At 49.8% G+C, this 26,283-nt stretch overlaps 1 long non-coding RNA gene across 1 annotated transcript in view; it reads right to left on the minus strand.

Annotated features, from left to right (window-relative positions):
* Nucleotides 1–4,151: 4,151 nt before the first annotated feature.
* LOC140714902 (uncharacterized) overlaps nucleotides 4,152–26,283 on the minus strand; it is a 152,107-nt gene continuing 129,975 nt past the window's right edge. The window contains exon 3 of the long non-coding RNA XR_012096027.1: nucleotides 4,152–4,295. This is a non-coding gene — a long non-coding RNA (uncharacterized lncRNA). The remainder of the gene's footprint in view (nucleotides 4,296–26,283) is intronic.

The raw sequence follows: 26,283 nt of genomic DNA on the forward strand, positions 1-26,283 counted from the left end.
TCTCGGGACCAGGCCCTGCCGCTTCGGTGTGCTCTCGGACCCAGGCCCTGCCGCTTCGGTGTGCTCTCGGACCCAGGCCCTGCCGCTTCGGTGTGCTCTCGGACCCAGGCCCTGCCGCTTCGGTGTGCTCTCGGACCCAGGCCCTGCCGCTTCGGTGTGCTCTCGGGACCAGGCCCTGCCGCTTCGGTGCGCTCTCGGGACCAGGCCCTGCCGCTTCGGTGCGCTCTCGGGACCAGGCCCTGCCGCTTCGGTGTGCTCTCGGGACCCAGGCCCTGCCGCTTCGGTGTGCTCTCGGGACCAGGCCCTGCCGCTTCGGTGCGCTCTCGGGACCAGGCCCTGCCGCTTCGGTGCGCTCTCGGGACCAGGCCCTGCCGCTTCGGTGTGCTCTCGGGACCAGGCCCTGCCGCTTCGGTGTGCTCTCGGGACCAGGCCCTGCCGCTTCGGTGTGCTCTCGGGACCAGGCCCTGCCGCTTCGGTGTGCTCTCGGGACCAGGCCCTGCCGCTTCGGTGTGCTCTCGGACCCAGGCCCTGCCGCTTCGGTGTGCTCTCGGGACCAGGCCCTGACGCTTCGGTGTGCTCTCGGACCCAGGCCCTGCCGCTTCGGTGTGCTCTCGGGACCAGGCCCTGCCGCTTCGGTGTGCTCTCGGGACCAGGCCCTGCAGGCCCTGCCGCTTCGGTGTGCTCTCGGACCCAGGCCCTGCCGCTTCGGTGCGCTCTCGGACCCAGGCCCTGCCGCTTCGGTGTGCTCTCGGACCCAGGCCCTGCCGCTTCGGTGTGCTCTCGGACCCAGGCCCTGCCGCTTCGGTGTGCTCTCGGACCCAGGCCCTGCCGCTTCGGTGTGCTCTCGGGAGCAGGCCCTGCCGCTTCGGTGTGCTCTCGGGACCAGGCCCTGCCGCTTCGGTGTGCTCTCGGACCCAGGCCCTGCCGCTTCGGTGTGCTCTCGGGAGCAGGCCCTGCCGCTTCGGTGTGCTCTCGGGACCAGGCCCTGCCGCTTCGGTGTGCTCTCGGGACCAGGCCCTGCCGCTTCGGTGTGCTCTCGGACCCAGGCCCAGCCGCTTCGGTGTGCTCTCGGACCCAGGCCCTGCCGCTTCGGTGTGCTCTCGGGACCAGGCCCTGCCGCTTCGGTGTGCTCTCGGACCCAGGCCCTGCCGCTTCGGTGTGCTCTCGGGACCAGGCCCTGCCGCTTCGGTGTGCTCTCGGACCCAGGCCCTGCCGCTTCGGTATGCTCTCGGACCCAGGCCCTGCCGCTTCGGTGTGCTCTCGGGACCAGGCCCTGCCGCTTCGGTGTGCTCTCGGACCCAGGCCCTGCCGCTTCGGTGTGCTCTCGGGACCCAGGCCGTGCCGCTTCGGTGTGCTCTCGGGACCCAGGCCCTGCCGCTTCGGTGTGCTCTCGGGACCCAGGCCCTGCCGCTTCGGTGTGCTCTCGGGACCCAGGCCCTGCCGCTTCGGTGTGCTCTCGGACCCAGGCCCTGCCGCTTCGGTGTGCTCTCGGACCCAGGCCCTGCCGCTTCGGTGTGCTCTCGGACCCAGGCCCTGCCGCTTCGGTGTGCTCTCGGACCCAGGCCCTGCCGCTTCGGTGTGCTCTCGGACCCAGGCCCTGCCGCTTCGGTGTGCTCTCGGGACCAGGCCCTGCCGCTTCGGTGTGCACTCGGACCCAGGCCCTGCCGCTTCGGTGTGCTCTCGGACCCAGGCCCTGCCGCTTCGGTGTGCTCTCGGGACCAGGCCCTGCCGCTTCGGTGTGCTCTCGGGACCAGGCCCTGCCGCTTCGGTGTGCTCTCGGACCCAGGCCCTGCCGCTTCGGTGTGCTCTCGGACCCAGGCCCTGCCGCTTCGGTGTGCTCTCGGGACCAGGCCCTGCCGCATCGGTGTGCTCTCGGGACCAGGCCCTGCCGCTTCGGTGTGCTCTCGGGACCAGGCCGTGCCGCTTCGGTGTGCTCTCGGACCCAGGCCCTGCCGCATCGGTGTGCTCTCGGGACCAGGCCCTGCCGCTTCGGTGTGCTCTCGGGACCAGGCCCTGCCGCATCGGTGTGCTCTCGGGACCAGGCCCTGCCGCTTCGGTGTGCTCTCGGGACCAGGCCCTGCCGCTTCGGTGTGCTCTCGGGACCAGGCCCTGCCGCTTCGGTGTGCTCTCGGGACCAGGCCCTGCCGCTTCGGTGTGCTCTCGGGACCAGGCCCTGCCGCTTCGGTGTGCTCTCGGGACCAGGCCCTGCCGCTTCGGTGTGTTCTCGGACCCAGGCCCTGCCGCTTCGGTGTGCTCTCGGGACCAGGCCCTGACGCTTCGGTATGCTCTCGGGAGCAGGCCCTGCCGCTTCGGTGTGCTCTCGGGACCAGGCCCTGACGCTTCGGTATGCTCTCGGGAGCAGGCCCTGCCGCTTCGGTGTGCTCTCGGACCCAGGCCCTGCCGCTTCGGTGTGCTCTCGGGACCAGGCCCTGCCGCTTCGGTGTGCTCTCGGGACCCAGGCCCTGCCGCTTCGGTGTGCTCTCGGGAGCAGGCCCTGCCACTTCGGTGTGCTCTCGGACCCAGGCCCTGCCGCTTCGGTGTGCTCTCGGACCCAGGCCCTGCCGCTTCGGTGTGCTCTCGGGACCAGGCCGTGCCGCTTCGGTGTGCTCTCGGACCCAGGCCCTGCCGCTTCGGTGTGCTCTCGGGACCAGGCCCTGCCGCTTCGGTGTGCTCTCGGACCCAGGCCCTGCCGCTTCGGTGTGCTCTCGGGACCCAGGCCCTGCCGCTTCGGTGTGCTCTCGGACCCAGGCCCTGCCGCTTCGGTGTGCTCTCGGGACCCAGGCCGTGCCGCTTCGGTGTGCTCTCGGGACCAGGCCCTGCCGCTTCGGTGTGCTCTCGGGACCAGGCCCTGCCGCTTCGGTGTGCTCTCGGACCCAGGCCCTGCCGCTTCGGTGTGCTCTCGGGAGCAGGCCCTGCCGCTTCGGTGTGCTCTCGGGACCAGGCCCTGCCGCTTCGGTGTGCTCTCGGGACCAGGCCCTGACGCTTCGGTGTGCTCTCGGACCCAGGCCCTGCCGCTTCGGTGTGCTCTCGGACCCAGGCCCTGCCGCTTCGGTGTGCTCTCGGGACCAGGCCCTGCCGCTTCGGTGTGCTCTCGGGAGCAGGCCCTGCCGCTTCGGTGTGCTCTCGGGAGCAGGCCCTGCCGCTTCGGTGTGCTCTCGGGACCCAGGCCCTGCCGCTTCGGTGTGCTCTCGGACCCAGGCCCTGCCGCTTCGGTGTGCTCTCGGACCCAGGCCCTGCCGCTTCGGTGTGCTCTCGGACCCAGGCCCTGCCGCTTCGGTGTGCTCTCGGACCCAGGCCCTGCCGCTTCGGTGTGCTCTCGGGACCAGGCTCCACCGTCTCGATCCTGCCCGTCCCTCAGCTTTCCAATTCTGCCCCATGATTAAATCGATCAAACCTCGACTCTTCCCTTGTTCAGTTCTGCAGTGCTCCTGGTGTGGCCTCACCAGCACCCTGTACATTTACAGTATCACCTCCTTGCTCTGAAGTTCAATCCCTGTTGCGGTGAAGGACAATGTTCCAGTTGCCTCCTTGATAACCTGTTGCACTTGCAGACCGATCTTTTGTGATTCTTGCTCAGCACTCACAAATCCTTTTGCACAACAGCCTACTGCAGTCTTTAATAATCATCTCATCTTTGATATTTTCCCCCCTTCCAAACTGTATGTCTTTGCATTTACCAACGTGGTACTCCATCTGGCAGACCTTGCCCTGCCACTTAACCTTCTCTCTGCAGAATTACCACATTATCTGTGCAATTTGTTTCTCTAACTTAGAGTCACTGGCAAACTCAGAAACGCTACACTCGGCCCCGTCGGAGTGGTGATTCTCCAGGGTGGGGCTTCCATCACACAAGCAGAGATCTTTAGTTAGCGAGGAGAGGACCTCTGAGCAAGCAGGAGCTGTAAGCTCTTACCACTCCCACATCATCTTCCATCCTCCCCTTACAAAGACCATAAGCTATAGGAGCAGAAACAGGCCATTTGGCCCATCGAGTCTGCTCTACCATTCCATCATGATTGCGTTATTATCCCTCTCAACCCCATTCTCCTGCCTTCTCCCTGTAAGGGCCAGTACTCAACCTGCATTCTGCGAGAGACCTGAACCAAGAGCGCGAGGGGGGTGGGGGATGGAGACACGACCGCGAACACCTACCTTCCGTCCCGCCGTGTTAATGTGCAACGGAGTGAGGAAGGGGTCGAAGATCATGTGGGTTGTCTCAATGTTGATGGGAGACTGTCTCTTCCCCACAGAGCACAGATTCCAGGCTGAGTTCACCAAGCCCCAGAACGAGGGAACTGTTCGAACAGAAACAAGAGGCATTAGGGTTAGAATCGAAGCACACAGCTAGGGAGTCAGCACGAGGACAGGTGGCCCTTGGGAAGTTCCCACAACCGGCTTCTCACCCATCCTGCGAACTAGAGTCTGCTGTTGGATGAGGCCACCTCGGGGATCTGCTGCGGACACGAGGCAGGCAGGTGATATGGACGAGGCTTAAACATGAGAAGTCTGCAGATGCTGGAGAAACTCATCAATGTACAACACAGGACTGAGGGACTGTGCATTGATGTACAACACAGGACTGAGGGACTGTGTATCGATGACCAACACAGGACTGAGGGACTGTGTATCGATGTACAACACAGGACTGAGGGACTGTGTATCGATGACCAACACAGGACTGAGGGACTGTGTATCAGTGTACAACACAGGACTGAGGGACTGTGTATCGATGACCAACACAGGACTGAGGGACTGTGTATCGATGTACAACACAGGACTGAGGGACTGTGCATTGATGACCAACACAGGACTGAGAGACTGTGTATCGATGTACAACACAGGACTGAGGGACTGTGCATCGATGTACAACACAGAACTGAGGGACTGTGTATCGATGTACAACACAGGACTGAGGGACTGTGTATCAGTGTACAACACAGGACTGAGGGACTGTGTATCGATGTACAATGCAGGACTGAGGTACTGTGTATCAGTGTACAACACAGGACTGAGGGACTGTGTATTGATGTACAACACAGGACTGAGGGACTGTGCATTGATGACCAACACAGGACTGAGGGACTGTGTATCAGTGTACAACACAGGACTGAGGGACTGTGTATTGATGTACAACACAGGACTGAGGGACTGTGCATTGATGACCAACACAGGACTGGGAGTGGATATTTATAAGATGAAACAGGCTCTTGTCTGTTGTCATATCATCACTGAAATCTCCACCAGTCCTGCTCAGATCGATGTCTCGTGATTAACCTGAGCTGTGTCTGTAGTGGGGTTTTGGGAAGCAGAAGTAAAGGCAGCCCATTTTTAAAAGCTCTTTGAACAAGTCAGCCTCAGCTAGGGTGACAACACAGTTACAGCTCATCCTCTGTTGGACAGGGCTGTGTCTGGTAGAATGACTCAGTGTTCACAGCTGCCCTCCTGGACTGGTATTCACCCTCCATGAGGGCAAAGGATCAGGATTTGCCCCATTGAACTGTAGAACAGATCATAGAGACAGGATGCACAGCCAGAGGCTTTCTCCCCACGTGGAAATGGCTGATATAGGGGGTCATTATTTTATGGTGATTGAAGGGAAGTATAAGCAGGGGAGTTAAAGGTAATTTTTTTTACATAGAGAGCAGTGGGTGTGTAACACAATAGACTTAAGAGTAAAATCAGGCCATTCAGCCCATTGAACCTGCTCCATTATTCCATCATGGCTGATTTATTATCTTTGTCAACCCCATTCCCCTGCCTTCTCCCCGTAACCCTTGATGCCCTAACTAATCAGGAATTTATCAACCTCCACTTCAAATGTACCCAACGACTTGGCCTTCATGGCCATTTATGGCAATGAATTCCAGAGCTTCAAACTCTCTGTGTGAAGAAATTCCTCCTCATCTCCGTTCTGAATGGGTGTCCCTCTATTACGAGGCTTTGCCCTCTGGTCCTAGACCTCCCCCCCACCACCATAGGAAACATCCTGTCCACACCCACTCTATTGAATCCTTTCAATATTCAATAGGTTTCAATGAGATCCTCCCTCATTCTCTCCTAATTATCCAATCAACCTCAGCCTAATCAGTTCACATATCCATGTTATTAAGATTCTGATCTGAGCATCAGACTCTGTGTGAAATTCCTTTTCCGGAGGCGTATTTTCCTCAGGCTTCCTCGGGAAGGAGGGAGGAACACTGTTGTTGCTTTGGTCCTTGTTAAACCCACTTCCCAGCATTAATTCCGTATCTCTCTGAGGTCTGCTCATTCCCGTACCAGACCAGATCCGTATGGAGTGTTGTTACCTCCACCATCTCCTCTGGCAGCTCATTTCAGATAGCAACAACTCTGTGAAAAATGATCAAATCTCCCCTCATTCTCTTACGCTCCAGGGACTAAAAGTCCTAGCCTTCTCCAACCATTCCCTGTAACTCAGGTCCTCAAGTCCTTGCACCGTTCCTGTAATATAGAATCTAGGCTTGTAGCATCCCAGGGTTTGTTCTACTGTGAATGTCTGTAAGACAGCAGCATGTTCAGCTGCATTAGTCCTTTGGGGACCAAACAGAGGTGCATTTGTCTTTTTTAAATGTCTTTCTTGCGATCTTTAAGAACTTCAAGTATGGCAGGCCTACCCCATCAGAGAACTTCTTGTTGGGGAAGAGCTGAAGGAGCTGGACTTGGTGTAACTGCCCTGCTGTGGGAAGGGTTCTGTGTCAGTGGGTGGCGTGCAGAATAACAGCCAGTGATTTTAGAAAACCTACTGCGCAATACAGGCCCTTCAGCCCACAATGCTGTGCCAACCATGTACTTACTTTAGAAATTACCTAGGCTTATCCATAGCCCTCTGTTTTTCTAAGCTCCATGTACCTATCCAGGAGTCTCTTAAAAGACCCTATCGTATCCGCCTCCACCACTGTTGCCAGCAGCCCATTTCACGCACTCACCACTCTCTGCGTAAAAAACTTACCCCTGACATCTCCTCTGTACCTACTCCCCAGCACCTTAAAACTGTGCCCTCTCGTGCTTGCCATTTCAGCCCTGGGAAAAAGCCTCTGACTATCCACATGATCAATGCCTCTGATCATCTTATACACCTCTATCCGGGCACCTCTCAACCTCCAATGCTTCAAGGAGAAAAGGCCAAGTTCACTCAGCCTATTCTCATGAGGCATGCTCCCAATCCAGGCAACATCCTTGTAAATCTCCTCTGTACCCTTTCTATAGTTTCCACATCCTTCCTGTAGTGAGGCAACCAGAACTGAGCACAGTACTCCAAGTGGGGTCTGACCAGGGTCCTATGTAGCTGTAACATTACCTCTCGGCTCTTGAACTCAGTCCCACAGTTGATAAGGCCAATACACCATATGCCTTCTTAATCAGAGTCAACCTGTGCAGCAGCTTTGAGTGTCCAATGGACTCGGACCCCAAGATCCCTCTGATCCTTCACACTGCCTAGAGTCTTACCATTAATACTATATTCTGTCATCATATTTGACCTACCAAAATGAACCACCTCACACTTATCTGGGTTGAACTCCATCTGCCTCTTCTCAGCCCAGTTTTGCATCCTATCAATGTCCCTCTGTAATCTCTGACAGCCCTCCACACTATCCACAACACCCCCAATCTTTGTGTCATCAGCAAAATTACCAACCCATCTGTCCACTTCCTCATCCAGGTCATTTATAAAAATCACAAAGAGAAGGGGTCCCAGAACAGATCCCTGAGGCGGTGTGGCGTGGGGACCATGCTGGGTAGGGCTGGCCCCTCCCATCGGTGCTGCCCTCCCGTGTTCGACTGGGGGAAGACAAGCTGGATTGTGTGTGTGCAATACTGAGAACTGCTTGTTCTTGCCGACAACAACCATGCACCATAATTACAGCACATGTCCCTCAGGGACTTGGGCTATGTATTTTTGTGTGACAATACGTTTACTGCTATACGATATGTGTTATGTGTGCTTTGTGCTGTGTGTGACTGTTGTTACTGTGTTCCAGAGTAACGCTGTCTCGTTTGGTTGTATCCATGGGTACTCATGTACGGTTGAATGACAATTAAACTCAAACTTGAACTTGCAAGAAAATGACAGTCAGAGTGGTATGGTCTGTGTTTTATGGGAATGGAATATCATCGGGACTTTACTTTTCATAGAGCAGTCCAGCACAGGAACAGACCCCTCGGCCCACAATGTTGTGCCAAACTAAATAAATTAGTGATCAAATGGCCACTAAACTAATCTCTTCTGCCTACACAGTGTCCATGTCCTTCCCTTGTCCTCACACACACGTGCCTATCTAAACATCTCTTAATGTATCGGCTTCTACCACCAGCCCAGGCAACCTATTCCAGGTACCCACCCCTCTCTGTGTAAAACACTTGCCCCTCACATCTCCTTTGAAATTACCCCCCTCTCACTTTAAATGCCTGCCCTCAGGTATTAGACATTTCAACCCCGGGAATCAGATACTCCCTGTCCACTCTATCTATTCTTCTCATAATCTTGTAAACCTCTATCAGATCTCCCCTCGGCCTCTGTCGCTCCAGAGAAAACAACCCAGACTTGTTACAGCACGTGCCCTCTAATCCAGGCAGCATCCTGGCAGACATCTGCACCCACACCTTTCCCGCTATGGGGCAACCAGAACTGTATGCTGCACTCCAGATGCAACACGTCATTCGAGCTTGGTACGTCTGTCTGGACGATTTCAGAGGCATCTGAGCAAATCAAACCTGGGAACAAGGCCTCGTGGATCTTGCCCTCTGCAAGGATTCACAGCCATTTATTTATCATGTGTACATCGAAATACGCAGTGAAATGCATCATTTGTGTCAACAACTAACACACCTGAGGACGTGCTGGGGGCAGCCCGCAGGTGTCACCACACATTCTGGTGCCAGCGTAGCGTGTCCACAATGGTTGGCACAACAAAACAGAACGGCAAAGTGACAACAGTGAAACAAGGCCCGATCCTCCCTCCTGAGGAAAACATTCCCCGGAAAAGGAATTTCACACCGAGCTTGATGGTGACACTCTGATGCTCAAACGGGAATCTTAAATAAAGTTACTGATATGGATATGTGATTTGATATGGCTGAGGTCGATTGGATGATTAGTTAAAAGGTATAATGTTGGATAAACAACAGAATTCATTAAAAAAGAGTTAAAATCCAACAAACGTCCATTCCATTTAGAAACAAAGACTAAGGAAAAGAATTCAATTTGATGGGTAAGGGATTGGATTAGAAGGAGATTTATAATGTTGTAAAGAAGCAAAATAAACCTGGGGATTGGGAGGATTAAAATCAAACAGAAGATGATGACAAAAAATGAGGACTAAAGCATAACAAGTAAGAAATATGAGAACAGATTGCTGCTTCAACAAGTGTACAGGGAGAGTTCATGAGAGTAAGTTTCAGTCCCTGGGAGGCTACCGGAAAATTTATGATCAAATATCGAACACTACAGCACAGTACAGGCCATTCGGCCCACAATGTTGTGCTGACCCTTTAACCCATCTCTCCCACATAGCCCTCCATTTTTCCTTCATCTAAGGGTCTTTTAAATATCCCTAGTGTGGCTGCCTCTGCCAGCGCCCCTGGTCGTGTGTTCCATGCACCCACCAATCTCAGTGTAAACAAAAAGCCAGGGAGGGTAAACGATGTTCTGCATCTGTTTTCTAATGCACAGGTTTACGGTGGGAGGGGACGGATTTAGTAGGAACCCAAGGGGCAACTTTTCACCCGGAGGGTTGTGCGTACACCAAAGGAAATGGTGGAGGCAGGTGAATTAACAATGCTTAGAAGGCGTTTGCATGGAAGGTAGAAGGAGACAGGTCTAATGTGAGTGAATGGGATTGGCTTAGATGGGCAGCTTTGTCAGCAGGGACCAGATGGGCTGAAGGGCCTGTATTACTATGTGAGGACATGATAAACATTCCCAAAACAGCTTCAAAGAGGTGACCATCATCATTATGCACCATATTGCATGAGGTGGGCGATCGTGGTCTTTCCATGACTGTGACTGTTCTTGGCAAAATTTCCCACAGAAGTGGTTTGCCATTGGTTTCTTCTGGGCAGTGTCTTTACAAGATGGGTGGCCCCAGCCATTGTCCACACTCTTCAGAGATTGTCTGCCTGGTGTCAGTGGTCACATAACCAGGACCGGCTGCTCATACGACCATCCACCACCTGTTCCCATGGCATCACATGACCCCGATCGGGGGACACAATATCAGGAGATGATATCAGTGAAGAATAGATGCCTATTACTCCTTGGACCCGATGACCTCTATCCCAGACCTTCTAAAGCTGAGGCTGCAGAGTGGATGGTTGGGATTTCTCCAAGTTACTCAAAATTCATGTGACCAACTAATATGACAGGAAATTAATAGGAGGATTCGAGGTAGTGTGGAGGAACAGAGGCTCTTGGGGCTCACGTCTCTACATCGAGTTGACAGGGTGGTTATAGGAAGGCGTTTGGTGTGTTGGCTTTCATTAGTTAGGGGATGGAGTTCAAGAGCGATGAGGGAATGTTGCAGCTCCATAAAACCCAAACATCGATAGTGCTTTTTTCCATAGATGTTGCCTGGCCTGCTGAGTTCCTCCAGCATTTTGTGTGTGCAGCTCTATAAAACCCTGGTTAGACCACACTTGGAGTATTGTGTACAGTTTTGGTCACCTCGTTATAGGAATAATGAGAAAGCTTTAGAGAGGGTGCAGAGGAGATTCACCAGGATGCTGTCTGGATTAGAGAGAGTGCAGAGGAGATTCACCAGGATGCTGTCTGGATTAGAGAGGGTGCAGAGGAGATTCACCAGGATGCTGTCTGGATTAGAGAGGGTGCAGAGGAGATTCACCAGGATGCTGTCTGGATTAGAGAGGGTGCAGAGGAGATTCACCAGGATGCTGCCTGGATTAGAGAGGGTGCAGAGGAGATTCACCAGGATGCTGTCTGGATTAGAGAGGGTGCAGAGGAGATTCACCAGGATGCTGCCTGGATTAGAGAGGGTGCAGAGGAGATTCACCAGGATGCTGTCTGGATTAGAGAGGGTGCAGAGGAGATTCACCAGGATGCTGCTTGGATTGGAGAACTTGTCTTATAGGATAGGTTGAGTGAACTTGGGCTTTTCTCTTTGGAGTGACAGAGGATGAGAGTTGACTTGATGGAGGTGTAGATGTACAAGATGATAAGAGGCATAGATTGAGTGAACAGCCAGAGACTATTTTCCAGAGTAGAAGTTGCTAATATGAGAAGGCATAATTTGAAGATGATTGGAGGAAAGGATAGGAAGGATGTTAGAGATTGGTGGGTGTGTGGATCGCCCTGCCAGGGGTGGTGATAGAGGCAGATACATATGGACATTTAACAGGCTCTTAGATAGGTATGAGGAGATAGAAAAACGGAGGACTATGTGGGAGGGTTAGGGTTAGATTGATCTTGCATAATGTTAAAGATTAGGCACAACATTATGGGCCAAAGGGACGGTACTGTGTTCTACGTTCTGTAAAGAATGGAGCCAGAAGAGGTGAACGTACCTAGGAGAAGCCTGATGCCAGGAGGATACTGTACCGTACCGTTCTATGGTCAATAAGGGAGGGAGAGAGAAACGAGGGAACTACCCTAGAGAGTAGATCCTATAGAAACATATAAAATTGTAAAAGAGATAGATAAAAAAGAGGCAGGAAAGCTGTTTCCATTGGTAGGTGAGACTAGAACTAGGGGCCATAGCCTCAAGATTTGGGGGAGAGGATGTGGGACAGAGATGAGGAGGCACGGCTTTTCCCAGAGATTGGTGAATCTGTGGAATTCTCTGCCCAATGAATCAGTGCAGGTTACCTCAGTAAATATTTTTAAGACAAGGTTGGATAGATTTTTGCATAGTGGGGGAATTAAGGCGTACAGGGAAAAGGCAGGTATGTGGAGATGAGTCCATGGCCAGATCAGCCATGATCTTATTGAATGGCCGAGCAGGCTCGACGGGCCAGACAGCTGAGTCCTGCTCTGATTTCTTATGAGAAGCCTGATGCCAACAGCTGGAAAGCGCTGGAGTACACTGTAGAGCAGACAGACGGAGTAAACATGGGAAATTATATCTGACCAACAGCTGGAAAGCGCTGGAGTACACTGTAGAGCAGACAGACTGAGTAAACATGGGAAATTATATCTGACCAACAGCTGGAAAGCGCTGGAGTACACTGTACAGCAGTCAGACTGAGTAAACATGGGAAATTATATCTGACCAACAGCTGGAAAGCACAGGAGTACACTGTACAGCAGACAGACTGAGTAAACATGGGAAATTATATCTGATCAACAGCTGGAAAGCGCTGGAGTACACTGTACAGCAGACAGACTGAGTAAACATGGGAAATTATATCTGACCAACAGCTGGAAAGCACAGGAGTACACTGTAGAGCAGACAGACTGAGTAAACATGGGAAATTATATCTGATCAACAGCTGGAAAGCGCTGGAGTACACTGTACAGCAGACAGACTGAGTAAACATGGGAAATTATATCTGATCAACAGCTGGAAAGCGCTGGAGTACACTGTAGAGCAGACAGACTGAGTAAACATGGGAAATTATATCTGACCAACAGCTGGAAAGCGCTGGAGTACACTGTACAGCAGACAGACTGAGTAAACATGGGAAATTATATCTGATCAACAGCTGGAAAGCGCTGGAGTACACTGTACAGCAGACAGACTGAGTAAACATGGGAAATTATATCTGACCAACAGCTGGAAAGCACAGGAGTACACTGTAGAGCAGACAGACTGAGTAAACATGGGAAATTATATCTGACCAACAGCTGGAAAGCACAGGAGTACACTGTACAGCAGACAGACTGAGTAAACATGGGAAATTATATCCGACCAACAGCTGGAAAGCGCTGGAGTACACTGTACAGCAGACAGACTGAGTAAACATGGGAAATTATATCTGACCAACAGCTGGAAAGCACAGGAGTACACTGTACAGCAGACAGACTGAGTAAACATGGGAAATTATATCTGACCAACAGCTGGAAAGCGCTGGAGTACACTGTACAGCAGACAGACTGAGTAAACATGGGAAATTATATCCGACCAACAGCTGGAAAGCGCTGGAGTACACTGTACAGCAGACAGACTGAGTAAACATGGGAAATTATATCTGACCAACAGCTGGAAAGCACAGGAGTACACTGTACAGCAGACAGACTGAGTAAACATGGGAAATTATATCTGACCAACAGCTGGAAAGCGCTGGAGTACACTGTACAGCAGTCAGACTGAGTAAACATGGGAAATTATATCTGACCAACAGCTGGAAAGCGCTGGAGTACACTGTACAGCAGACAGACTGAGTAAACATGGGAAATTATATCTGATCAACAGCTGGAAAGCGCTGGAGTACACTGTACAGCAGTCAGACTGAGTAAACATGGGAAATTATATCTGACCAACAGCTGGAAAGCACAGGAGTACACTGTACAGCAGACAGACTGAGTAAACATGGGAAATTATATCTGACCAACAGCTGGAAAGCGCTGGAGTACACTGTACAGCAGACAGACTGAGTAAACATGGGAAATTATATCTGACCAACAGCTGGAAAGCGCTGGAGTACACTGTACAGCAGTCAGACTGAGTAAACATGGGAAATTATATCTGACCAACAGCTGGAAAGCGCTGGAGTACACTGTACAGCAGTCAGACTGAGTAAACATGGGAAATTATATCTGACCAACAGCTGGAAAGCGCTGGAGTACACTGTACAGCAGACAGACTGAGTAAACATGGGAAATTATATCTGACCAACAGCTGGAAAGCACAGGAGTACACTGTACAGCAGTCAGACTGAGTAAACATGGGAAATTATATCTGACCAACAGCTGGAAAGCACAGGAGTACACTGTACAGCAGACAGACTGAGTAAACATGGGAAATTATATCTGACCAACAGCTGGAAAGCGCTGGAGTACACTGTACAGCAGACAGACTGAGTAAACATGGGAAATTATATCTGACCAACAGCTGGAAAGCGCTGGAGTACACTGTACAGCAGACAGACTGAGTAAACATGGGAAATTATATCTGACCAACAGCTGGAAAGCACAGGAGTACACTGTACAGCAGTCAGACTGAGTAAACATGGGAAATTATATCTGACCAACAGCTGGAAAGCACAGGAGTACACTGTACAGCAGACAGACTGAGTAAACATGGGAAATTATATCTGACCAACAGCTGGAAAGCGCTGGAGTACACTGTACAGCAGACAGACTGAGTAAACATGGGAAATTATATCCGACCAACAGCTGGAAAGCGCTGGAGTACACTGTACAGCAGTCAGACTGAGTAAACATGGGAAATTATATCTGACCAACAGCTGGAAAGCGCTGGAGTACACTGTACAGCAGTCAGACTGAGTAAACATGGGAAATTATATCTGACCAACAGCTGGAAAGCGCTGGAGTACACTGTACAGCAGTCAGACTGAGTAAACATGGGAAATTATATCTGACCAACAGCTGGAAAGCGCTGGAGTACTCTGTACAGCAGACAGACTGAGTAAACATGGGAAATTATATCTGACCAACAGCTGGAAAGCGCTGGAGTACACTGTAGAGCAGACAGACTGAGTAAACATGGGAAATTATATCTGACCAACAGCTGGAAAGCGCTGGAGTACACTGTACAGCAGTCAGACTGAGTAAACATGGGAAATTATATCTGACCAACAGCTGGAAAGCGCTGGAGTTCACTGTACAGCAGACAGACTGAGTAAACATGGGAAATTATATCTGACCAACAGCTGGAAAGCACAGGAGTACACTGTACAGCAGACAGACTGAGTAAACATGGGAAATTATATCTGATCAACAGCTGGAAAGCGCTGGAGTACACTGTACAGCAGTCAGACTGAGTAAACATGGGAAATTATATCTGACCAACAGCTGGAAAGCGCTGGAGTACACTGTACAGCAGTCAGACTGAGTAAACATGGGAAATTATATCTGACCAACAGCTGGAAAGCGCTGGAGTACACTGTACAGCAGACAGACTGAGTAAACATGGGAAATTATATCTGATCAACAGCTGGAAAGCGCTGGAGTACACTGTACAGCAGTCAGACTGAGTAAACATGGGAAATTATATCTGACCAACAGCTGGAAAGCGCTGGAGTACACTGTACAGCAGACAGACTGAGTAAACATGGGAAATTATATCTGACCAACAGCTGGAAAGCGCTGGAGTACACTGTACAGCAGTCAGACTGAGTAAACATGGGAAATTATATCTGACCAACAGCTGGAAAGCGCTGGAGTACACTGTACAGCAGTCAGACTGAGTAAACATGGGAAATTATATCTGACCAACAGCTGGAAAGCACAGGAGTACACTGTACAGCAGACAGACTGAGTAAACATGGGAAATTATATCTGACCAACAGCTGGAAAGCACAGGAGTACACTGTACAGCAGACAGACTGAGTAAACATGGGAAATTATATCTGACCAACAGCTGGAAAGCGCTGGAGTACACTGTACAGCAGTCAGACTGAGTAAACATGGGAAATTATATCTGACCAACAGCTGGAAAGCGCTGGAGTACACTGTACAGCAGACAGACTGAGTAAACATGGGAAATTATATCCGACCAACAGCTGGAAAGCGCTGGAGTACACTGTACAGCAGTCAGACTGAGTAAACATGGGAAATTATATCCGACCAACAGCTGGAAAGCGCTGGAGTACACTGTACAGCAGACAGACTGAGTAAACATGGGAAATTATATCCGACCAACAGCTGGAAAGCGCTGGAGTACACTGTACAGCAGTCAGACTGAGTAAACATGGGAAATTATATCTGACCAACAGCTGGAAAGCGCTGGAGTACACTGTACAGCAGTCAGACTGAGTAAACATGGGAAATTATATCTGACCAACAGCTGGAAAGCGCTGGAGTACACTGTACAGCAGTCAGACTGAGTAAACATGGGAAATTATATCCGACCAACAGCTGGAAAGCACAGGAGTACACTGTACAGCAGACAGACTGAGTAAACATGGGAAATTATATCTGACCAACAGCTGGAAAGCGCTGGAGTACACTGTACAGCAGTCAGACTGAGTAAACATGGGAAATTATATCTGACCAACAGCTGGAAAGCGCTGGAGTACACTGTACAGCAGTCAGACTGAGTAAACATGGGAAATTATATCCGACCAACAGCTGGAAAGCGCTGGAGTACACTGTACAGCAGACAGACTGAGTAAACATGGGAAATTATATCTGACCAACAGCTGGAAAGCGCTGGAGTACACTGTACAGCAGACAGACTGAGTAAACATGGGAAATTATATCTGACCAACAGCTGGAAAGCGCTGGAGTACACTGTACAGCAGTCAGACTGAGTAAACATGGGAAATTATATCCGACCAACAGCTGGAAAGCGCTGGAGTACACTGTACAGCAGACAGACTGAGTAAACATGGGAAATTATATCTGACCAACAGCTGGAAAGCGCTGGAGTACACTGTACAGCAGACAGACTGAGTAAACATGGGAAATTATATCTGACCAACAGCTGGAAAGCGCTGGAGTACACTGTACAGCAGTCAGACTGAGTAAACATGGGAAATTATATCCGACCAACAGCTGGAAAGCGCTGGAGTACACTGTACAGCAGTCAGACTGAGTAAACATGGGAAATTATATCCGACCAACAGCTGGAAAGCGCTGGAGTACACTGTACAGCAGACAGACTGAGTAAACATGGGAAATTATATCTGACCAACAGCTGGAAAGCGCTGGAGTACACTGTACAGCAGACAGACTGAGTAAACATGGGAAATTATATCTGACCAACAGCTGGAAAGTGCTGCAGTACACTGTAGAGCAGACAGACTGAGTAAACATGGGAAATTATATCTGACCAACAGCTGGAAAGTGCTGGAGTACACTGTAGAGCAGACAGACTGAGTAAACATGGGAAATTATATCTGACCAACAGCTGGAAAGCGCTGGAGTACACTGTACAGCAGTCAGACTGAGTAAACATGGGAAATTATATCTGACCAACAGCTGGAAAGCACAGGAGTACACTGTACAGCAGTCAGACTGAGTAAACATGGGAAATTATATCTGACCAACAGCTGGAAAGCGCTGGAGTACACTGTAGAGCAGACAGACTGAGTAAACATGGGAAATTATATTTGACCAACAGCTGGAAAGCACAGGAGTACACTGTACAGCAGACAGACTGAGTAAACATGGGAAATTATATCTGACCAACAGCTGGAAAGCGCTGGAGTACACTGTACAGCAGACAGACTGAGTAAACATGGGAAATTATATCCGACCAACAGCTGGAAAGCGCTGGAGTACACTGTACAGCAGTCAGACTGAGTAAACATGGGAAATTATATCTGACCAACAGCTGGAAAGCGCTGGAGTACACTGTACAGCAGTCAGACTGAGTAAACATGGGAAATTATATCTGACCAACAGCTGGAAAGCGCTGGAGTACACTGTACAGCAGACAGACTGAGTAAACATGGGAAATTATATCTGACCAACAGCTGGAAAGCGCTGGAGTACACTGTACAGCAGACAGACTGAGTAAACATGGGAAATTATATCCGACCAACAGCTGGAAAGCGCTGGAGTACACTGTACAGCAGTCAGACTGAGTAAACATGGGAAATTATATCCGACCAACAGCTGGAAAGCGCTGGAGTACACTGTACAGCAGACAGACTGAGTAAACATGGGAAATTATATCCGACCAACAGCTGGAAAGCGCTGGAGTTCACTGTACAGCAGACAGACTGAGTAAACATGGGAAATTATATCTGACCAACAGCTGGAAAGCACAGGAGTACACTGTACAGCAGACAGACTGAGTAAACATGGGAAATTATATCTGACCAACAGCTGGAAAGCGCTGGAGTACACTGTACAGCAGACAGACTGAGTAAACATGGGAAATTATATCTGACCAACAGCTGGAAAGCGCTGGAGTACACTGTACAGCAGACAGACTGAGTAAACATGGGAAATTATATCTGATCAACAGCTGGAAAGCGCTGGAGTACACTGTACAGCAGACAGACTGAGTAAACATGGGAAATTATATCTGACCAACAGCTGGAAAGCGCTGGAGTACACTGTAGAGCAGACAGACTGAGTAAACATGGGAAATTATATCTGACCAACAGCTGGAAAGCGCTGGAGTACACTGTACAGCAGACAGACTGAGTAAACATGGGAAATTATATCTGACCAACAGCTGGAAAGCGCTGGAGTACACTGTACAGCAGACAGACTGAGTAAACATGGGAAATTATATCTGACCAACAGCTGGAAAGCGCTGGAGTACACTGTACAGCAGACAGACTGAGTAAACATGGGAAATTATATCTGACCAACAGCTGGAAAGCGCTGGAGTACACTGTACAGCAGACAGACTGAGTAAACATGGGAAATTATATCTGACCAACAGCTGGAAAGCGCTGGAGTACACTGTACAGCAGACAGACTGAGTAAACATGGGAAATTATATCTGACCAACAGCTGGAAAGCACAGGAGTACACTGTACAGCAGACAGACTGAGTAAACATGGGAAATTATATCTGACCAACAGCTGGAAAGCGCTGGAGTACACTGTACAGCAGACAGACTGAGTAAACATGGGAAATTATATCTGACCAACAGCTGGAAAGCGCTGGAGTACACTGTACAGCAGACAGACTGAGTAAACATGGGAAATTATATCTGACCAACAGCTGGAAAGCGCTGGAGTACACTGTACAGCAGTCAGACTGAGTAAACATGGGAAATTATATCTGACCAACAGCTGGAAAGCGCTGGAGTACACTGTAGAGCAGACAGACTGAGTAAACATGGGAAATTATATCTGACCAACAGCTGGAAAGCACAGGAGTACACTGTACAGCAGTCAGACTGAGTAAACATGGGAAATTATATCTGATCAACAGCTGGAAAGCGCTGGAGTACACTGTACAGCAGACAGACTGAGTAAACATGGGAAATTATATCTGACCAACAGCTGGAAAGCGCTGGAGTACACTGTAGAGCAGACAGACTGAGTAAACATGGGAAATTATATCTGACCAACAGCTGGAAAGCGCTGGAGTACACTGTACAGCAGACAGACTGAGTAAACATGGGAAATTATATCTGACCAACAGCTGGAAAGCGCTGGAGTACACTGTAGAGCAGACAGACTGAGTAAACATGGGAAATTATATCTGACCAACAGCTGGAAAGCGCTGGAGTACACTGTACAGCAGTCAGACTGAGTAAACATGGGAAATTATATCTGACCAACAGCTGGAAAGCGCTGGAGTACACTGTACAGCAGTCAGACTGAGTAAACATGGGAAATTATATCTGACCAACAGCTGGAAAGCGCTGGAGTACACTGTACAGCAGTCAGACTGAGTAAACATGGGAAATTATATCTGACCAACAGCTGGAAAGCGCTGGAGTACACTGTACAGCAGACAGACTGAGTAAACATGGGAAATTATATCTGACCAACAGCTGGAAAGCGCTGGAGTTCACTGTACAGCAGACAGACTGAGTAAACATGGGAAATTATATCTGATCAACAGCTGGAAAGCGCTGGAGTACACTGTACAGCAGTCAGACTGAGTAAACATGGGAAATTATATCCGACCAACAGCTGGAAAGCGCTGGAGTACACTGTACAGCAGTCAGACTGAGTAAACATGGGAAATTATATCTGACCAACAGCTGGAAAGCGCTGGAGTACACTGTACAGCAGTCAGACTGAGTAAACATGGGAAATTATATCCGACCAACAGCTGGAAAGCGCTGGAGTACACTGTACAGCAGACAGACTGAGTAAACATGGGAAATTATATCCGACCAACAGCTGGAAAGCGCTGGAGTACACTGTACAGCAGACAGACTGAGTAAACATGGGAAATTATATCTGACCAACAGCTGGAAAGCGCTGGAGTACACTGTACAGCAGTCAGACTGAGTAAACATGGGAAATTATATCCGACCAACAGCTGGAAAGCGCTGGAGTACACTGTACAGCAGACAGACTGAGTAAACATGGGAAATTATATTTGACCAACAGCTGGAAAGCGCTGGAGTACACTGTACAGCAGTCAGACTGAGTAAACATGGGAAATTATATCCGACCAACAGCTGGAAAGCACTGGAGTACACTGTACAGCAGTCAGACTGAGTAAACATGGGAAATTATATCTGACCAACTTAGAAGAATGTTTCAAAGATGTCACTGGCAGCATGGACACAGGACTAGTGGATGTCTCCGAGTTGTATCAATATCCTTAAATTGATCTTGTCCATGTGGGAAAAACACAATATCACTGGATACAGACTGCATGCCTCCACTGTACAGTAATGAGTGGTATTCCCTAGGACAAGAAAATAGACTCTTCACCTCACAATCTACCGTGTGCTGACACTGGAGAGAGTCCAAAGGAAGCTTATGAAGATTATTCCGGGATCGAAAGGCTTGTCATACGAGGATTGTTTGATGGCTCTGGGCCTGTATTCACTGGAATTCAGAAGAATGAGGAGTGACCTCATTGAAACATCAAATGTTGAAAGGCTTCGATAGAGTCCATATGGAGAGAATGGTTCCTATGGTGGGGGAGTTTAGGACCAGAGAACACAGCCACAGAATAGAGGGGCATCCTTTCTGAATGTCAATGAAAAGGAATTTCTTTAGCCAGAGAGGGGAGAATCTGTGGAATTCGTTGCCACAAGTGGCTATGGAGGGCAAATCATTGGGCAATTTAAAGCAGAGGTTGATTATTCTTGATTGGTCAGGGCATCGAGGGATAGGGGAGAAGGCAGGAGATTGGGGCTGAGAGGGAAAATAGATCAACCATGATGAAATGGCAGAGCAGACTCGATGGGCCAAGTGGCCTAATTCTGCCCCGCTATCTCATGACCTTGCATGTTATTGTTTACCAGACTGCACTTTCCCAGTTACCTCAACACTTTACTCTGCACTGTCATTGCTTCCCCTTCCTCTACCTCAATTAAGATTCAAAATTGTTTAACGTCATTTCCAGTACACAAGTGTACAGGAGAGTGAAATAATTGTTACTCTGGATCCGAGGCAGCACAAAAGAAACACAAAAGATAAAGAACCTAATAATTACAATACATGAGATAGCTTCTATACATTGATCGTATGTTCTGGGCACAACAGTGTCTATACATAAGGTGACTCTGGCAGGAAGTGATAAAGTCACGGTAGTGGGGGTGTTGTGGGCTGGGTCAGTGGCTGGAGGTGTTGATCAGACTCACTGCTTGGGGAAAGTGACTGTTTCTGAGTCTGGGAGTGGAGGGGTGGGTCAGTGAGTGGAGGTGTTGATCAGACTCACTGCTTGGGGAAAGTGACTGTTTCTGAGTCTGGGAGTGGAGGGGTGGGTCAGTGAGTGGAGGTGTTGATCAGACTCACTGCTTGGGGAAAGTGACTGTTTCTGAGTCTGGGAGTGGAGGGGTGGGTCAGTGGGTGGAGGTGTTGATCAGACTCACTGCTTGGGGAAAGTGACTGTTTCTGAGTCTGGGGGTGGAGGGGTGGGTGAGTGGGTGGAGGTGTTGATCAGACTCACTGCTTGGGGAAAGTAACTGTTTCTGAGTCTGGGAGTGGAGGGGTGGGTCAGTGGGTGCAGGTGTTGATCAGACTCACTGCTTGGGGAAAGTGACTGTTTCTGAGTCTGGGAGTGGAGGGGTGGGTCAGTGGGTGGAGGTGTTGATCAGACTCACTGCTTGGGGAAAGTGTTTCTGAGTCTGGGAGTGGAGGGGTGGGTCAGTGGGTGGAGGTGTTGATCAGACTCACTGCTTGGGGAAAGTGACTGTTTCTGAGTCTGGGAGTGGAGGGGTGGGTCAGTGGGTGGAGGTGTTGCTCAGACTCACTGCTTGGGGAAAGTGACAGTTTCTGAGTCTGGGAGTGGAGGGGTGGGTCAGTGGGTGGAGGTGTTGATCAGACTCACTGCTTGGGGAAAGTAACTGTTTCTGAGTCTGGGAGTGGAGGGGTGGGTCAGTGGGTGGAGGTGTTGATCAGACTCACTGCTTGGGGAAAGTAACTGTTTCTGAGTCTGGGAGTGGAGGGGTGGGTCAGTGGGTGGAGGTGTTGATCAGACTCACTGCTTGGGGAAAGTGACTGTTTCTGAGTCTGGGTGTGGAGGGGTGGGTCAGTGGGTGGAGGTGTTGATCAGACTCACTGCTTGGGGAAAGTAACTGTTTCTGAGTCTGGGAGTGGAGGGGTGGGTCAGTGGGTGGAGGTGTTGATCAGACTCACTGCTTGGGGAAAGTGACTGTTTCTGAGTCTGGGAGTGGAGGGGTGGGTCAGTGGGTGGAGGTGTTGATCAGACTCACTGCTTGGGGAAAGTGACTGTTTCTGAGTCTGGGAGTGGAGCGGTGGGTGAGTGGGTGGAGGTGTTGATCAGACTCACTGCTTGGGGAAAGTGACTGTTTCTGAGTCTGGGAGTGGAGGGGTGGGTCAGTGGGTGGAGGTGTTGATCAGACTCACTGCTTGGGGAAAGTGACTGTTTCTGAGTCTGGGAGTGGAGGGGTGGGTCAGTGGGTGGAGGTGTTGATCAGACTCACTGCTTGGGGAAATGCACTGAGTAATGAAATGATCTGTATACAAGACGAGCTTTTCACTGTGTCTTGGTACACGTGACAATAATAAACAACTCCAATGCACGTAGTATGAATCCAACTCCCCTCCACTCCCTCCTACTCCAGCTATCTCCACCCCTCTCCAAAGCTGTGCTAACTCTTATCCAACTCCTTTGAATACTGCAATTGAATTTCCCTCCACTTCCCCCCCCCCCAGGGTGACTATGCTCCCCCCACTATCTGAAGCTGATGTTTGTCACAAATACATCATGGTGAGGTACAGTAACTGCAAGAAAATCATTATCGATCTTCCACCTTACTGTCTGCCTGCACTGCACTTTTCCTGTAACTCTATTCTGCACTCTTATTGTTCTACCTCAACACAATGAGTAATGATCTCATCTCTGTAGACAATATGTAGGTTTTCCCCACCATACCTCGATACGTGCAATTATAACATAAATTTAACAATTTAATTTGATAAGAGCCAATTAACACAAATACTTATTTATTATCTCCCCATGCTTACTTAAAATGTTACAGTCTATAAGACATAGGAGAAGAACCAGGCCATTCGGCCCACTGAGTCTGTTCTCTCATCCATCATGGGCGATTTATGATTACTCTCGACTCTATTCTTCTGCTTTCTCCCTGTGATCTTTGACGCCTTGTCTAATGAAGAACCTATCAACCTCTGCTTTATATATACCCAATGATGGCGTCCACAGCCGTCTGTGGCAACAAATTCCACAGATTTACCACCCTCTCCTTAGCTCCGGTCCAAAGGGATGTCCCACGGTCGGGAGATCTCACACTCAGTGGTTGTTCCAATGGGTTTGAACTATCGGGACATGTTACACTGTTCAATGGAGCATTGTTACACAGGTATTAATAGAAGGGATTACTTGTCAGTTTCCAAAGAAAATCCCCTAAGTGGCCTCACACAGTGAAACTTGCAGCCTCGGTGTCTGATTACTGCAGAAGGCTAAATGTATAGAGGATTTTTATATTGAACACTGATTCTTGTTTTTACATTTATTAATAGTTATAGGAGCTTGTTTTATACACGGGGTGTCTATGAGTTGGGTGTTTGCAATCTGAGGGGGCTCTGTATTTATATTTTCAACACCATTAAATATAAGAGACCATAAGATTGGAGAAGAATTAGGCCTCTTGGCCCAGAGTCTACTCTGTCCTGGCTGATTTATTATCTCTCTCAACCCTATTCTCCTGCCGTCTCCCCGTAACCTTTGACAACCTGATTGATCGAAATTTCAACCTCTGCATTAAATATACTCAACAACTTGGTCTTCAGTCATCGGGCTAAAGAACTTCCTCCTATCTCTGTTCTAAATGGGTGTCCTATTCTGAGGATGTGCCGTCCGGTCCTAGACTTCCCCACTATTGGAAACATCCTCTCCACATCCACTCTATCTGTGTCCTCTGGTCCTAGACTTCCCCACTATTGGAAACATCCTCTCCACATCCACTCTATCTGTGTCCTCTGGTCCCAGACTCCCCCCACTATAGGAAACATCCTCTCCACATCCACTCTATTTGTGCCCTCTGGTCCTAGACTTCCCCACTATAGGAAACATCCTCTCCACATCCACTCTATCTGTGTCCTCTGGTCCCAGACTCCCCCCACTATAGGAAACATCCTCTCCACATCCACTCTATCTGTGTCCTCTGGTCCTAGACTCTCCCACCATAGGAAACATCCTCTCCACATCCACTCTATCTGTGTCCTCTGGTCCCAGACTCTCCCACCATAGGAAACATCCTCTCCACATCCACTCTATCTGTGTCCTCTGGTCCTAGACTCTCCCACTGTAGGAAACATCCTCTCCACATCCACTCTGTGTCCTCTGGTCCCAGACTCTCCCACCATAGGAAACATCCTCTCCACATCCACTCTATCTGTGTCCTCTGGTCCCAGACTCCCCCACTATTGGAAACATCCTCTCCACATCCACTCTATCTGTGTCCTCTGGTCCTAGACTCTCCCACCATAGGAAACATCCTCTCCACATCCACTCTATCTGTGTCCTCTGGTCCTAGACTCTCCCACCATAGGAAACATCCTCTCCACATCCACTCTATCTGTGTCCTCTGGTCCCAGACTCCCCCACTATAGGAAACATCCTCTCCACATCCACTCTATCTGTGTCCTCTGGTCCCAGACTCCCCCACTATTGGAAACATCCTCTCCACATCCACTCTATCTGTGTCCTCTGGTCCCAGACTCCCCCACTATAGGAAACATCCTCTCCACATCCACTCTATCTGTGTCCTCTGGTCCCAGACTCCCCCACTATTGGAAACATCCTCTCCACATCCACTCTATCTAGGCCTTTACATATTCGATAGATTTCAATGAGATCCCCCTCATTGTTCTAAGTTCCAGTGAGTGCAGCCCCAGAGCCATCAAATGTTAACCCTTTCATTCCCGAGATCTTACTCGTGAATCTCCTCTACCGTCTCCAATGCCAGCACATCCATTTTTAGGGATACTTTGCTATGCAGCCCTAAACTGCCTACAATACTCCAAATGTGGTGTGACCAAAGCCTTAGAAAGCCTCAGTGTTACATTATGGTGTCACCAGAAAGGTTGTTACATAAGAAGGGAGCAAATGGGGTGAAAGGAAAAACACACAGAGAGGCTTAGCTAACAAGGCGAGAGAGCCAGGAATAGGAAGGGTTTCCATTGTACTAAACATCTTACTCCCTCCATAGATGCTGTCTGATCTGCTGAATAGCTGGGGCAGGAGGAGGCCATCCGGCCCAATTCTGTCCCACTGTTTAATCCAAGCATGGCTGATTTGTCATCTGCATACTTCATTCCCACTTAGTTTTAAGGTGCTTGGAAGTAGATTCAGAGGAGATGTCAGGGGTAAGTTTTTTACCCAGAGAGTGGTGAGTGCATGGAATGGGCTGCTGGCGATGTTGGTGGAGGCGGATACGATAGGGTCTTTTAAGAGACTCCTGGACAGGTACATGGAGCTCAGAAAAATAGAGGGCTATGGGTAAAGCCTAGGTTGTTCTAAGGTAGGGACATGATCTGCACAGCTTTGTGGGCCGAAGGGCCTGTATTGTGCTGTAGCTGTTCTATGTGTCTATGTTTCATCCCCAAACTCCTTGATCCCTCTTGTGTGCAGCAATCTACTGTAAGACAGCGCAGAGAGTTGTGCACATCACAGGCACCATGGACACTGTCTACACACAGCATCCCGTCCCAGGCATTCTCTCTTCTGCCCTCTCCCATGGGGCAGAAAATACAAAAGCCTGAAGTGACGTACCACCAGGCTCAAGAACAGCTTCCATCCCATTGTTGTAATGGTTTCCTAGACCTGGACCCTTGACCTTACAATCTACCCTGTTATGACCTTGCACCGCATCTGCTTGCGCTGCGCTTTCTGTGTAGCTGCGACACTTTATTCTGCATTGTTAGTGTTCTACCTCAATGCACCGGGTAATGATCTCATCAGTACAGACGGTGTACAAGACAAGCTTTTCACTGTATCTCACAACATGGAAAGATTAAATCAGCTTTATTTGTCACGTACATCGAAGTACACAGTCAACGGCCAACACTGTCCGAGGACCCTAACCGGTACGTCTTTGGAGT

Source organism: Hemitrygon akajei, chromosome 22 (genome assembly GCF_048418815.1).
Source record: "Hemitrygon akajei chromosome 22, sHemAka1.3, whole genome shotgun sequence".
In the NCBI taxonomy this organism is placed as follows: domain Eukaryota; kingdom Metazoa; phylum Chordata; class Chondrichthyes; order Myliobatiformes; family Dasyatidae; genus Hemitrygon; species Hemitrygon akajei.